Raw genomic sequence first — 16992 nt, 5'->3', positions numbered from 1 at the left:
CCTATAATATCTTGGGAGTGTTACGGAAATGAGAGAAAACAAGTGAGTTCTCAGGAATTAACAGCTATTTTGGATAGAAGTTTCTGAGTTGAGCTGTTGAAAACATAGGACTTTTTGGGTTTTTTTTTGTATTTTTCTGAAGCTGGAAACGGGGAGAGACAGTCAGACAGACTCCCGCATGAACCCGACCGGGATCCACCCGGCACACCCACCAGGGGTGACGCTCTGCCCACCAGGGGGCAATGCTCTGCCCACCAGGGGGCGATGCTCTGCCCCTCCAGGGCATCGCTCTGTTGCGACCAGAGCCACTCTAGCGCCTGGGGCAGAGGCCAAGGAGCTATCCCCAGCTCCCGGGCCATCTTTGCTCCAATGGAGCCTCAACTGCGGGAGGGGAAGAGAGAGACAGAGAGGAAGGAGAGGGGGAGGGGTGGAGAAGCAGATGGGCACCTCTCCTGTGTGCCCTGGCCGGGAATCAAACCCGGGACTTCTGCATGCCAGGCCGACGCTCTACCACTGAGCCAACCGGCCAGGGCAAACATAGGACTTTTTGATTACATTTCATTTGTCAGAACACCCAGCCCAGTCCTCATAAAAACTCCTGATCTTTTAAAAACAATTGCATTAGAAAGGATCTGACCTCCTTTCCTGGACCGGCACATGGAATTCGTGGTCATGCTAAGAGGCCACAGAACAAGTGGAGAGGTGACGCCTCCTAGAGTCTTTATGGTTCTGAGATTGGTGCAGAGAAATACATTCTTCTTCCCTCTTCATTTTCAAACTGGTTTGGCTCGGGAGTGAGAAAAATGGTTCTTGGAAACACTTCCTGAAAAAAACACATCTCTGTATCAGAATTACCCACGGGTCACAATGAAAGTGCAGACCCCAGGCTCCCATCTTCCACCTTCCATCAGGATCCTTGGTCTGATGCTTCCTTTTAATAACTAGAAGTATGGACACCTCCATTGATCAGTTCTAGCCCTGAGATTTCCAGTGTTAGATGCCAACAGGAGTAATTCAGTTATAATTTCACTGATTTACACAGTGGGAATATCTCTGTGCAGGGGTGGGAAGCGTGCTTCTGAAGGGAAGAGATTTGCTCAGGAATTTTAAGAGATTGTTGTCTAGGCTGAATGACATCCGTAGATTCTGAGCAAAGATATCCATAACTCTCCAAATTGCCACATCTCTGGGAATCCTCCCGTGGCACCTGGGGGGAGGGCTCTGACTCCCAGAGACATGTCTTGTGCTGGGTGAAGTTTTGGTTTTGTCAGTTGCTTATTTTTCTCCCTAGTCACCTCTGGAGTGTCACATGGCTTATCTCACTCTGAAGTGGCAGCCCCAACAGCAGGCTGCAGGTCACCCTGGCTTATCACCACTTTACACGGCTTTTTCAAGCAAACGATGAGCCCTCCTTGACTCACTGAGCGAGAGCCCTATTGATGATTAACTTCAGACAGACATCTGGCTTTCATTAACCGTGGTAACAGACCAGAGTGGGGTGCTGTAGGGGCTGGTGTGGTCACTTTCCAACAATCAGGACGAGCTATAAAGAAAATTTAACATATCCTGTAATTGTGCCTGGCCAGCACAGAGGGGCTGAGGCATCTGTACATCTGATTTCAGGCCGGGAGAAAATGTTTATTGTCTCTGTTCCACACATTTATTTACTCAGAGGTCAGGAGGCTTGCTGGAATATAGCCTCCCCGGCTCTGCGCTCCTGCAGGGGCAGGCACCTTCTGTTTAGGTCCCGCAGCTCCAGCGTGGCTCCAGGCGGATGGATGGTCTCTTAATGCTTTAATGGGCTTTGGAATCCGGGCTGATGGGAATGGACAACGGGTCTTGTCTGGTGTAAACAATCCTCGCCTTTCATAGCGCGGGTGCCCTCCCAACCCCTCCGGTGATGGTGTCTCCAGCGAGGAGCTTCCCCAGCTGTCCTCTCCTGCTTTCTGGTGGTAGGGTGATGAAGTCAGTGAATTAACACCTACTGCTGTCAACTATGTGGCAGGCACATGCTGGGCATTTTGATCACATTTTCTCTTTGACTCTTCCCAATGCCCTGTGAGTTGGGCATTATGATGCCCACTTAAGCAGCAAGGCTGAGCATGGTGAATGTGAAGGAAGCAATCATGCCTTCCTGACATAGAGAGGGAGAGAAAGCACCCATTGCCCCTCCCAAGTGATGGATGGTGATGCAGCTCACCTTCAGGGGTCTCTTTTTGTAGAATGTTTGACAGCGTGATCTCTTAAGCCATGGGTTGGAGAAGTGGATTGATTGACAGCTGCCAGAAGTATCCTGGGATAGGAACTCTAAAAGGCAAGTAAACTGGACATTCTGCTCTCATAGGGGTGAAACTCTAGTACTGAGAGGTCTGTGGAGAAACAGGCGTGAACCCCAAGTGAAGAGATTATAAAATACAGAAAGGCAACTATAGGAATCAGGCACCACTTAGCGTGGGCTGATCCTTAAGGGAGGGAGGTGTGTGAAGAAGCAGGGGGCGGGAAGGCTGGCCATAAGGAAAACTAGGAGGTGGAGAAGGGGGGAGTCTTTTGGCTTCCATTTTTCCTTCCTTTCATTCTTAAGTCCCTGAACTATCTTCTTCCCTCTATCACATGCGGCCTTCAGAAAAAGACTGGATGAGTTCATGCAAACCAAAGTTTAAGTGGCCCATGTCAAGGGATGTATTTGTGAGGAGGGCATTTCATGTATTAGCAATTTGGTTAGGGAAGTTTGAAACTAACCATGGCCAGGTTAGCCGTTGAGGAGGGGCTGCCCAGGAGGAAGTAAGACCTGGGGGCTGACCAATTGCTGAGTGGGCAGGCACTCAGAAGCATAGGTCTGTGGCTTCTGAGGAATGCAGCACTTGATGGAGAAAGAAACTTCCACGTGAAAAATGCTGCTCAATACCAGCCCTGGTCTCATCTTTCGTAGACTGGGATATGAGGTCGGTTACCAGAGACTCAGTTATCAACACCACATGGAAGAAAGGGCTGGGGCATGATTTCTTTTCTCACATCTGGGGACAGGTAGGATGGGACAGGCTACGGGAAGACAGGCTTGATGCTGAGCTGATGTTTCTCAAGTCCCTCCTGGTCAGAGACCAGCCTTGGGGAGGAAGCCAATGAACCACAGGTGAAGGGGGAGGTAGCCGAATGGGCTTGGAGCTGGGCAGGTCTACCTTTCCTGCTGCATCCAAAACAGCCCCTTGCCTGCCTTCACCTCCTCTATCTCTGTCTGTGTCAAAGGGGGCAAAACTGGAGAATTGGGGGATTGGCATGAATATGGTGGTCATACTGCCTAGTGTAGGGCCATGGCAGAACACATGTAAGTGTGACTTTAGTTTGGGGTATAGAGTTCTCCCAACTTTGTCTCTTTCACATTAGTTATCATGAAAATTCCAGACCGAAAATCTTAAACAAAGAGAGAAAATCTAAGTTTCTACTGTAGCTGCTTTACAAAAGTAATAATAATGTTCTTTTATGCTTTAAAATTTTAGGGGGCTGATGCACAAATAAAGGGAAATTTCTAGCCAATTAGCATCTAGAAGGTTCTGGTTAAACATGATGATCCCCTTCCAAATTCCACTAAGGTAATAAGAATGCAATAAAAAAATAATCATTGCCCTGGCCAAATAGCTTGCTCAGATTCACAAAGGTTGCTGGTTCGATCCCCAGTCAGGGCACATACAGGAATAGATTGATGTTTCTGTCTTCTTCTCTTTCCCTTTCTCTCCTTCTAATATCAATAAATGAAAAATTTAAAAAGGTATCAATCTGCAAGAGAAACAAAAAAGTAAGAAAGCTGGGAAGAGAATAAACCAATAAATGACTCCTGTAATTTAGAGAACAAAGAAAATTAAATGTCCAGAGGCAGGAAGGATCATTAAAAAGTGAGTAGATGGATGATATTTGGAGAAGAACCTTAGAAAGAAGGTTCCAAATGTTAGGCGCCAGTCTGAATAAAGAGCCCCAAATCCTTTTAAGTAACCTGAGCAGCCAGGCTTCTGCCTCTGTAGTACCTTCTAGACACTGCCAGTCTATTCTTGGGACAGGCAGAAAGAGAGAGAGACCCTGGATTTCAGAATCCCAGGTATAGCAGAGGAGGGGACCTTACCAGGAAAATGAGATTAAGGGAAGGTTTACACAGGAACGTTGCTGTTCCAGAGCTGCTTTTCCTAAACAGCTCTTGGAATGTGAATAGGCATGTTTGTATGCTCCTGGCAGGATGCTGGATGCTTTGTCCTTAGGGAAACTCGGTAAAGAGAAAAGATCTGTTAGAGGTGTTCCCAAGGGCTCCACTTATCATGAAGCTCACCATTGAGAATAAGACTTCCCACACACAAAATTCTTCTGAATAATATCAGTGTTTCACTCTTACGTAGGAATGAATAATCAAGGATCACCAGGCATTGGAGGAAAGGCTAAGGTGAAAATAGAGACCATATTTAAAACAAGAACACAGAAAAAATGGAACTCAGAGTTCTTTGCTACTGAATAATGCTGCAGTGAACTGAGTATACATATCTCTCCTACATCATGACTTCATTTTTTTTTTTTGGATAAATACTTAGAAGGGGGATTGCTGTATCATATGGTATTTATAATTTTAATTTTGAAAGGGACCTCCATGCTGTTTTTCACAGTGGCTGCACCAATTTACATTCCTACCAACAGTGCACAAGGATTCTAATTTCTCTACATACTCACCAACAGCTTTCATTTCTTTTTGATAATAGCCATCTTTTATGGACTGAATGTTTGTGTCTCCAAAATTCATATGTTGACATCTAAATCACCAATGTGATGGATGATATTTGAAGGTGGTCTTTGAAAGATAATTAGATCATGAGGGTGGAGCCCTCATAAATAAGATTAGTGCCCTCATGAAGAAAGGAGGAGACTTGGTATCTTTCTGCTCTTTGTCACGTGAGAATACAATGATGAGATGGCCATTGGAAGCAGGCTCTTACCAAACACCAGATCTGTCAGAACCTTGATTTTGGATTTCCCAGCCTCCAGATCCTTGAGAAAAGCCACTCAGTCTATGGTACTTTGTGTAATAGGTCTGTTTCTTTGCAATAGATGGGAGATGATATCTCATTGTGGTTTTGGTTTGCATTTTCCTGTAGGATATACATTCAATGAAATATTATTCAGCTGTAAAAAAGGAAATCCTGCCGTATGCAGCAACATGGATATACTTTGAGAACATTATGCTAAGTGAAATAAGCCAGTCACGAATGGACAGATACTGCATGATTCCACTTAAACGAGATATCTAAAATAATCAAACACATAAAAGCAGAATGTATAGAGGTGGCTGCCATGGTCTGGGGGGTGATGAGGAATGGGGAGTTATTATTCATTGGGTAGAAAGTTTCAGTTAGGCAAGATGAATAAGTCTTAGACACCTGCTGTACAACATTTTGCTTATGGTTAACACCACCATGTTGCACACTTAAGATTTTAAGTGCATGTTAAATATTCTTACTACAATTTAAAAAGAAAAAAAGGAAAAATAAAATCTCTCCAAAGATCTCTTTCATAGGGGCCATGGAATGGTGTTTCTCTACAACAAAAGAGTAACCCAAGGAAGTCAGTATGAAATCCAGGCAGAGTGGGAGGGAGGGCATTCCAGGTTAGTGGTGAAGGCAGATTCTCCGTCAAGTCAGTTTCACAGGAACAGAAAGCAATCAGCCCAGATTAAGCAGAAAGCTAAAAGGCTCCAGAATGGTAATTTCTGAGAAAAAAAATTAAACTAATAGGTGACCGAGTTATTTGTCTGAACAAAATAAGAATTTGAAGGAGGATTAGTGATAAATAATAGGACACTAAGAAAAAAAAAAAGAGGTAATTGTTGATGCTGGAGAATAAATATTGTTCACGAATAGAAATATTACAGTGTGCTTACCTATGAATCATGCTCATATATTCATAATATAAATGCAATATTGATACAAGATACAACAGTATTAGTTTCCTACTGCCGTGGAAGAAATGACCACAGGTTTAGATGTCTAAACCAGCGCCCATATGTTAGTTCATGGTGTCAGAAGGTCAGGCACTGAGTAACCAAGTATCAGACTATCATTTGACTGTGTTCCTTGTTGAAGTCTCTGGGATAGAACCCAAATCAAGCTGATTGAGACTGTAGATAGAGTTAACATTCTAGTCGTTGTAGAGATGAGCTCCTTGTCTTCAAGCTCATTGTTGGCTGAGGACTGCTCTTGGCTCCTCTTCTGCTTCTGACCAGAGAAAACTGTACATCTAAAGGGCTCGTGCGATCAGGTCAGAACCACGTGAAAATTTCTATCTTGAGATTAACTATGCCAGGTAATAGAATCTAATTATGAGAGTAAAATACATAATATTTATTTCTTTATTGTCCTAGGAGTTATGTTGAATATATGTACTATATACCATAGGGAAGGAAATCACAGGGAACATCTTAGTATCTAGCCTACCATCACTCTATTGGGAGAGGAAGAGTATTAGCAAGGAAAAGGGGTTGTGCTGATGGTCAGGAGAGCTGGCATCTCTTCTTCCACTGTCGGATGGACTCCTCCATCGTGTGTCCCTCATGGCCTGGTACTGTGCTTGCACTAATAGGAGCCCAGGAGAGGGAAAGTGATTTTTTGTCAGTGATTGGAGAGTAGAGAGCGTCTGTTCTTATTTGGTGGATTAAATCCAAGCGAACATTTTTAACATGAGTGACTGCTGGTGAGAAGCAGAGATAAGGACAAGCCACTTCCCTCTTGTTGGGTACAAAGAGGGGAGCAGAGACAAGTCTAGAACCGCTTCCTCTCACCATTCCTCAGAATTGCCACCAAGTCGTGACCATCTTTCCGCCTCTGCATCCCATCTGTCTTTGGTTTTTGAGGAGAAGATAAAGGAAGATGAACAAGATGGGGGTGGGAGGGAGGAGATGAGGATTTGAAGGATATTTCTACACCATCAGGTGGAGGATGAGACCTACTACTTCCAAAGGGAAGATGACAAAAGTGTCCTCTTGCTTCCTGACCTTGAGTACCCACATGTATAACTTAAAACAGAGCCTTCCCTGGACCCAGGAAGTACTGCCTAGGACTGGATACTGATCTGTAGGGCCCAGTGGAAAATGATATCATGAGCTTCTTATTAAGAATTTACAACGAACTTCAGGTCAGTGTCAATGGCACCTAAAACCAAGCACAGGCCCTTCTGCGGTGGGGAACTTGGAGCGTGCACAGGTATTGCCCTGTGGTGCTCCTCCATGAAGTTTCCCACACTGGGCTTTGGTGATGAATTTCTTTTACTTATTTGTTGACTTTAGACATTCTTCTGAAATCTTTTGGATGGATGTTTAAAAAGGGATAAAGCAAAGTGCAAATATTGATGTACTCATCACTAGCTTAAGAAATAAATGGTGACGGATACATTTGAAACTCTTTGCGACCCCCACCCTCCCCATAAGTAGCCAATATTGTGATGAGCCACAGGACTTTATCATGCTGGGCCATGTCTATAACTTTACTGTCTATCTGCAAGAAAGATACATTTTAAAGTCATGCCTGGGGAGTATTTGAGAAAGCGACTTGAGGGAGGGGCTGACCCTGGGAGAGAGCCTAGATTAACTAACTCCAAATCAGTGCGATAAGAGAGTCCTGCTGGCCTGTCCTTTGCACTTTTAGTCATTGTTTATGTCTCCTTGGCCCTTTGTGGAATCTGTAAACAACACGTGCTCTTCTGCAGAATACGTCTCCGATTTTTGTTTTACTTATGACTTGCTTCTTTTGTAACGTGCAGTGCCTGGGTTCTGGCTGTGTGTCCCTCTGGTTTCCTTTCTCCACCACTGGCTCTTGTGGGTCACGATGCTGGGGTTCTAAGTGGTCTGTTGAGTTGTCACTTTTTAACGTTTTAAGTTCAACTAGATCCGGGGACTTAAGCAAGCAGGCCTGCAGGGAGACAGATTCTGTTGAACACCAAGCAGATCTAGATTGAAAGACTGGAATTAAGTGGATTGAGAGATGGGTCTTCAGCAGAAGTTTCATGTGAGAACTAGAGAGAGAAAGTTGCACTCTTCTGTACAGCTCTGTGCACGGGCTCATGCAGGAGAAAATGTGGGGAATGTTTTGCCAGGAATGGGGGTGTGGTGCATGAGACTTGGGTACTTGGAATCTGGAGCTGTCCCACACGGTTATAACAATTAGAAAATTAATAGTTTGCATCTTCTCCCTGCCTTCAAAAATTAACCCCCCCTCCAAATGAGTGGTAGGAACCCTGTAGAACTCAACAATAGTAAAGAAAGACCATTGTGAATGGCTGTTTTTTTCTGTCTCTAAGGATGTGTCGACATCACAGCAGCTGCAGGTGGGTTAGGACAAAGAGTTCAGGGATGGATTTTTGCCAAGCCTTTGATCTGAACTGACTGAAATGAAAGAAGCCAATGCACCCCTAATCTCCTGACCAGAGACCTTATGCAGGACCACTCCAAGCTCATGTGAATAATAAATATCGTCGCAAAATGCTGATAATAATGACGAGGATTTCCAGCATGGACTGATCACACATTTGACTCATGGGCTGCCCCCCGCCCCAAGTTGCTCTGGCCTAATTACTGTTAAAAACAGATGAAGATAAAAGTTAACATGGCTCTAGTGAGTCATCTTGTCAGGACTCATGTTACAGACACAGCCATTCCAGGGGAAGAATTGAGGATGAATTCTTTGAGAGAAGCCACAAACAACAGCAGAGAATAAGCCTACTAGGGCAGCCTGTGTCTGGTTCTCAGGAACTTAGCACAAGATAACTGTTCCATGGCAAATGAAGCTTCTCATCAGTCTTTTCCTTAATAAACACATGCAACAGCCATATGGGAATATGAGCAGCAGCTTCAAGACTTCCTAAAATAGAGCATCCCTAATTGCAAATATTTAACTGCCTTCAGAAATGCTCTTCTTACTCTTTCTTTTGTTAATGGTTCATATGAGAGTGGTCCTGGGAGGAAAAGGCAATGAAATAGGAACAGTAAAGCTCTCTCTGACACTGGTCACGTAGTCTTCCCCAGGTACATGGTATTTGCCTCCTTCATAAAGAAAATAGGGAGTCAGAGATATCCTATAAGTCATATGTCTTTTTGTCCCTAGAGCTCCGTGATCAACTATGGTATTTTACATGGCATTATCATGTGGGAACCCATTGGTGTCTTGGATTTAAACCTCCACCCAGCCATTGTTAACTGTGTGACTCTGGACAAGTTGTACAACCTCTCTGGGCCTCATTTTTCTCACCGATAACTTGGGAGTGATTATACTCACCCTTAATCAAAATGATGTCAGTTATTTTATAAGGTGAGCAATATCTTAGCAAATAATTATCCTATAGGAAAGGGCTTGAGGATGCCCTCTGGGGACAGGTGGTCTGCAATTTGATACTGGGCACATGAAGAACCTTGGGTCCTCTGCTGACCAGTGCCAGTTGTGTCTGCTTGCTTGTATCCTCCTCACAGATGTTCTCTGGGAAAGGGAAAAATGATGTGCGGCCAGTTCTGATGCTGCTTATGTTGAAATCATAGCTGCATTCCACCTGGGAGTTTTACTTCTGTGAAGGGTTGATTTGACCTCCCTCACTTTTCCCTCTCACTCCCGGAGTCCCAGCAGATGTGCTCTCAGAACAAAAGAGGTTTAGAAGGCAATATGTCTCAACCACCGCACTAAAGTGATCTCCATTGCTAAAGAAAACCAGGATGTAATGTGAGTAATGCAACCTGTAACTTAAAAACTAATGTAAAAATGGGGCTTATCATGGTTTCTTTGCAGTAGCAACAAACTGGAAATATTCTAAATGTCATGCCACGGGGGTTCACTTAACTAGGGGCCCACAAACTTTTTACACAGCGGGCCAGTTCACTGTCCCTCAGAAAGTTGGAGGGCTGCCACATGCAGTGCTCCTCTCACTGACCACCAGTGAAAGAGATGCCCCTTCCAGAAGTGTGGCGGGGGGCCAGATAAATGGCCTCAGGGGGCTGCATGTGGCCCGTGGGCAGTAGTTTGGGGATGCCTGAAAATGATGGAATATTATACAGCTGTTAACACGTGGTTGTGGAGGAATATGTAAGGCATGGGAAATTTAACATGATGTGGCTGAGTGAAAAAAATATTTTAACTGAAGCATCAAAATATTAATAGATCGGAGAAGACAAGATGGTGATGGAGTAGGCGAATGTACCAACTTCCACCTCCCAGAACCAAAGTGGATTACAAGCTAATTTTAAGAACCATCATCTGGAAAAACCAACTTTCGACTAAACTAAGAGGACTCTTCAACCAAGGAACACTAAAGAAGGCACAATGAGACTGGTAGAAAAAGCGGAAACGCGGAAAGGGCTGCCCAGCTCCCCGGAGCGAACAGCAGCCGGGAGAGACTTACATGGCAGGAAGTGAGTTTAGTATATAGAAGGGAGGGTCCCGAGTCCCAGGAACAAAGCCCCAGCCTGCAGCCCCAGAGCCTAGAAGAGGTGTATGGACAGTATTTAGCTGTAAACAAGACAGGATACTGTTTGTGAGAAAGAGACTGATTTCTCAGACCCAGGATTCTTCTTTTTTTTTATAATAAATTTTTATTAATGTTAATGGGGTGACATTAATAAATCAGGGTACATATATTCAAAGAAAACATGTCCAGGTTATCTTGTCATTCAATTATGTTGCATACCCCTCACCCAGAGTCAGATTGTCCTCCGTCACCCTCTATCTAGTTTTCTTTGTGCCCCTTCCCCCTCCCTTCCCCTCTCCCTCCTTCCCTCCCATGTCCTCCCTTCCCCCCACCCGTGGTAACCACCACACTCTTGTCCATGTCTCTTAGTCTCGTTTTTATGTCCCACCAATGTATGGAATCATGTAATTCTTGTTTTTTTCTGATTTACTTATTTCACTCCGTATAATGTTATCAAGATCCCACCATTTTGTTGTAAATGATCCAATGTCATCATTTCTATGGCTGAGTAGTATTCCATAGTGTATATGTGCCACATCTTCTTTATCCAGTCTTCTATTGAAGGGCTTTTTGGTTGTTTCCATGTCCTGGCCACTGTGAACAATGCTGCAATGAACATGAGGCTACATGTGTCTTTACGTATCAATGTTTCTGAGTTTTTGGGGTATATACCCAGTAGAGGGATTGCTGGGTCATAAGGTAGTTCTATTTGCAGTTTTTTGAGGAACCACCATACTTTCCTCCATAATGGTTGTACTACTTTACAGTCCCACCAACAGTGAATGAGAGTTCCTTTTTCTCCACAGCCTCTCCAACACTTGCTATTATCTGTCTTGTTGATAATAGCTAATCTAACAGGTGTGAGGTGGTATCTCATTGCAGTTTTGATTTGCATTTCTCTAATAACTAATGAAGATGAACATCTTTTCATTTATCTGTTGGCCATTTGTATTTCTTCCTGGGAGAAGTGTCTGTTCATGTCCTCTTCCAATTTTTTTATTGGATTGTTTGTTTGTTGTTGAGTTTTATGAGTTCTTTATAAATTTTGGATATTAGGCCCTTATCTGAGCTGTTGTTTGCAAATAACATTTCCCATTTAGTTGGCTGTCTGTTTATTTTGTTGTCAGTTTCTCTTGCTGAGCAAAAACTTTTTAGTCTGATGTAGTCCCATTCATTTATCTTTGCCTTCACTTCTCTTGCCTTTCGAGTTAAATTCATAAAATGCTCTTTAAAACCCAGGTCCATGAGTTTAGTACCTATGAGTACCTATGTCTTCTTCTATGTACTTTATTGTTTCAGATCTTATATCTAGGTCTTTGATCCATTTTGAATTAATTTTAGTACACAGGGACAAGCTGTAGTCAAGTATCATTCTTTTGCATGTGCTTTCCAGTTTTCCCAGCACCATTTGTTGAAGAGGCTTTCTTTTCTCCATTGTGTGTTGTTGGCCCCTTTATCAAAAATTATTTGACCATATATATGTGGTTTTATTTCTGGACTTTCTATTCTGTTCCATTGGTCTGAGTGTCTATTTTTCTGTCAATATCATGCTGTTTTGATTGTCATGGCCCTATAATAGAGTTTGAAGTCAGGTATTGTAATGCCCCCAGCTTCATTCTTTTTCCTTAGGATTGCTTTGGCTATTCGGGGTTTTTTATAGTTCCATATAAATCTGATGATTTTTTGTTCCATTTCTTTAAAAAATGTCATAGGAATTTTGATGGGAATTACATTAAATTTATAAATTGCTTTGGGTAATATGGCCATTTTGATTACATTTATTCTTCCTATCCAAGAACAAGGAATATTTTTCCATCTCATTGTATCTTTTTCAATTTCTCTTAACAATGCTTTGTAGTTTTCATTATATAGGTCCTTTACATTCTTTGTTAAGTTTATTCCTAGGTATTTTATTTTTTTTGTTGCAATCGTGAAGGGGATTATTTTTTTGAGCTCGTTTTCTAATATTTCATTCTTGGCATATAGAAAGGCTATGAACTTTTGTATATTAATTTTGTATCCTGAGACTTTACTGTATTGATTTATTGTTTCTAGTAATCTTTTTGTGGAGTCCTTCAGGTTTTCAATGTATAGGATCATATCATCTGCAAAAAGTGATACCTTTACTTCTTCTTTTCCAATATGGATGCCTTTTATTTCTTTCTTTTGTCTGATTGCTCTGGCCAGAACTTCTAGCATCATGTTAAATAAGAGTGGAGAGAGTGGACAACCCTGTCTTGTTCCTGATTTAAAGTGGAAAGTCCTCAGTTTTATGCCATTTAATATGATGTTGGCTGATGGTTTATCGTATGTGGCCTTTATCATGTTGAGATATTTTCCTTCTATACCCATTTTGTTGAGTGTTTTAAATATAAAGTTGTGTTGTATTTTATCAAATGCCTTTTCTGCATCTATTGATAAGATCATGTGGTTTGTTCTTTGTTTTGTTGATATGGTGTATTACGTTAACCGTTTTATGTATGTTGAACCATCCCTGATATTCTGGGATAAATCCCACTTGATCATATTGTATTATTTTTTAAATATGTTGTTATATTCGATTTGCCAGTATTTTTTTTAGTATTTTAGCCTTCTGTATTCATTAGAGATATTGGTTTGTAGTTTTCTTTTTTGTGCCATCCTTGCCAGGTTTCAGTATGAGGGTTATGTTGGCCTCATAAAATATGTTTGGAAGTATTGCTTCTTCTTCAATTTTTTGGAAGACTTTGAGTAGAATAGGAACCAAATCTTTTTTGAATGTTTGATAGAATTCACTAGTATAACTGTCTGGGCCTGGACTTTTATTTTTGGGGAGGTTTTTAATATTTTTTTTTATTTCCACCCTGCTAATTGGTCTATTTAAGCTTTCTGCTTCTTCATGACTCAGTCTAGGAAGGTTGTATTGTTCTAGGAATTTATCCATTTCTTCTAGATTGTTGAATTTGGTGGTATATAGTTTTTCATAGTATTCTACAATAATTCTTTGTATATCTATGATGTCTGTGGTGATTTCTCCTCTTTCATTTTGGATTTTATTTATTTGAGTCCTGTGTCTTTTTTCCTTGGTGAGTCTTGCCAAGGGTTTGTCAATTTTGTTGATCTTTTCAAAGAACCAGCTCCTTGTTTTATTGATTTTTTTCTATAGTTTTTCTGTTCTCTATTTCATTTATTTCTGCTCTGATTTTTATTATCTCCTTTCTTCGGCTGGTTTTGGGTTGTCTTTGTTCTTCTTTTTCTAGTTCCTTAAGGTGTGAAGTTAAGTGGTTCACTTGGGCTCTCTCTTGTTTGTTCATATAGGCCTGAAGTGATATGAACTTTCCTCTTATTACTGCTTTTGCTGCATCCCAGAGATTCCGATATGCCGTATTGTCCTTTTCATTTGTCTGTATATATCTTTTGATCTCTGCGCTTATTTCTTCTTTGACCTATTTATTTTTTAAAAGTATGTTGTTTAGTTTCCACATTTTTGTGAGTTTTTTTCCCTCTTTCTTGCAGTTGAATTCTAGTTTCAAGGCTTTATGATCAGAAAATATGCTTGGTACCATTTCAATTTTTCTGAATTTGCTGATGTTATCTTTGTGGCCCAACATATGGTCACTTCTTAAGAATTTTCCATGTACACTAGAGAAAAATGTATACTCTGTCGCTTTGGAATGAAGTGTCCTGTAGATGTCTATCATATCCAGGTGCTCTAGTGTTTCATTTAAGGCCAATATATCTTTATTGATTCTCTGTTTGGATGACCAATCTAGAGCTATCAGCAGTGTATTGAGGTCTCCAAGTATGATTGTATTTTTGTCAGTTTTTGTTTTAAGGTCAATAAGTAGCTGTCTTATATATTTTGGTGCTCCTTGGTTTGGTGCATATATATTAAGGATTGTTATGTCTTCTTGATTCAGCATCCCCTTAATCATTATGAAATGACCACTTTTGTCTCTGAGTACTTTTTCTGTCTTGTAGTCAGCATTATTAGATATGAGTATTGCTACGCCTGCTTTTTTTTGGGTGTTATTTGCTTGTTTTCCAGCCTTTCACTTTGAATTTGTTTTTATCTTTGTTACTTAGATGTGATTCTTGTAGGCAGCATATAGTTGGATTTTCTTTTTTAATCCATTCTGTTACTCTGTGTCTTTTTATTGGTAAGTTTAATCCATTTATATTTAGTGTAATTATTGACACTTGTGGGTTCCCTATTGCCATTTTATAAATTGCTTTCATTTAGTTTTGTATCTTGTTTGATTCTTCTTTTTTGTTTTTCTATTATTTGTTTTTGTTTGTTTGTATTCCATACTTCTTTCTTCTGTTGCTACCTTTTTAAAGTCATGTGCTTCTGTGGTGGTTTTTTCAAGTGTGGTTACCATTAAGTATTGAAAAGTGTACCTACCATATTCATTGTAGTACCCTATCTTATGAGTCTTTCTGCGCTTCATCGTCCTTTGCTACTCTTAATCTCCGTCCTCTCCCCCCCCCCTTTTTTTTCTATGTTGTCACAGTTTAAATTTGGTTTTATTGTGTTCTTGGTGGAGCTTTTACTTGTGGTTTTGTTTTGTTCTTTGAATCTGGTTGGAAAACCCTCTTTAATATTTCCTGGAGTGGGGGTTTTCTGATGATAAATTCCCTCATCTTTTCTGTATTTGTGAACGTTTTTATTTCTCCTTTATACTTGAAGGATAGCTTTGAGGGGTATAGTATTCTTGGCTGAAAGTTCCTCTCTTTCAGGGCTTTAAATATTGGGGTCCACTCTCTTCTAGCTTGTAGAGTTTCTGCTGAGAAATCTGAGGATAATCTAATAGGCCTTCCTTTATATGTTATATTCTTCTTTTCCCTGGCTGCCTTGAGAATTTTTTCTTTGTTGTTTGTTTGTGCCATCTTCATTATTATGTGCCTTGGAGTAGGTTTGTTGTGATTAAGAAAACTCGCTGTTTTGTTTGCTTCTTGAATTTGAGGCTTTAGTTTTTTCCACAGGCTTGGGAAGTTCTCGTCTATTATTTGTTTGAGTATATTCTCCAATCCATTTTCTCTCTCTTCTCCCTCTGATAAACCTATTATTCTTATGTTATTCTTTTTGATGGAGTCAGACAATTCCTGTAGGGCTTTCTCATTTTTAAAAAATTTTTGAGTCTCTTTCTTCTTCTCTCTCTGTTGTGCCTCAACAGTATTGCCTCAACACTATGTGTCTTCTATTTCACTAATCCTCTCTTCTATCTGTCCTGTTCTATTAGCTAAGCTTGTTACCTCATTTGTTTTTCAGCTCGTGAATTGAGTTTTTCATTTCTGTTTGATTTGTTTTTATAGTTTCAATTTCCTTGCTAATATATTCTTTGTGTTCGTTGAGTTGTTTTCTGAGCTCCCTAAATTGCCTTTCTGTGTTTTCTTGTATATCTCTGAGTTTTTTTTAGAATTTCTATTTTAAATTCTCTGTCATTTAGCTCCGAGGTTTCCAATATATTAAATTTTTTTCTTCATAGATTTTTCCACATCTATCTGTGTTACTTCTCTATCTTTTGTATCCATGATATTCAATTTCCTTTTTCTTTTTTTTCCTTTTTTTTTTTTTTGGTATTTTTCTGACACTAGAAACAGGGAGAGACAGTCAGACAGACTCCCGCATGCGCCCGACTGGGATCCACCCGGCACGCCTACCAGGGGGTGACGCTCTGCCCACCAGGGGGCGATGCTCTGCCCCTCTGGGGCATTGCTCTGTTGCGACCGGAGCCACTCTAGCGCCTGGGGCAGAGACCAAGGAGCCATCCCCAGTGCCCTGGCCATCTTTTCCAATGGAGCTTCAGCTGTGGGAGGGGAAGAGAGAGACAGAGAGGAAGGAGAGTGGGAGGGGTGGAGAAGCAGATGGGCACCTCTCCTGTGTGCCCTGGCCGGGAATGAAACCTGGGACTTTCTGCACGCCAGGCCGATGCTCTACCACTGAGCCAACTGGCAAGGGCTCTCAATTTCCTTTTTCTTAATGGCATCTGAGGGTGGTCTTGTTGATAGCACTAATGAGAATTAATAAAGAATAAAAAAGTAAAAAAAAAGTAAAAAAAATTGGAAACCAAAAAAAGAGAAAAAACCCCCACAAAAAACAATAATAATTTATTATTTCTCCCCCTTTTCTTTCTTCTCTTTCTCTCCTCTCCCCTCCTCCTTAGGAAAATATCGTGATGACCTGTGAATTATATTGTGCTAATTGGAACAAAAACTGCCTATAACAGAGGACCTGGTTGGGCGGAAGTGTTCAAGGGGCAAAAAAGAAAGTAGGGACCTACAAAATGCAAAAAATTAAAAAATCTTGGTCAATATAAAATGATTTGCTTGTAAGTGATGGTCAACTAAGGGATATAATGAGAGGGATAAGAAGGAAACAGAAAAAAGGAAAACAAAAGAAAAACAAACAAACAAAACAAAACAAAAAACCCTATTGTATTAAGTAGAGCAAAGACTAAATAGAATGGATATCCTGGGTTTGGAGGAATTTTAATGTGTTAAAAAGCAATGTAAAAAGCACCCAAAATTCCACAAAAAAGA

This window comes from Saccopteryx bilineata, chromosome 1 (genome assembly GCF_036850765.1).
Source record: "Saccopteryx bilineata isolate mSacBil1 chromosome 1, mSacBil1_pri_phased_curated, whole genome shotgun sequence".
In the NCBI taxonomy this organism is placed as follows: domain Eukaryota; kingdom Metazoa; phylum Chordata; class Mammalia; order Chiroptera; family Emballonuridae; genus Saccopteryx; species Saccopteryx bilineata.
This window is presented reverse-complemented; position numbering follows the sequence as displayed.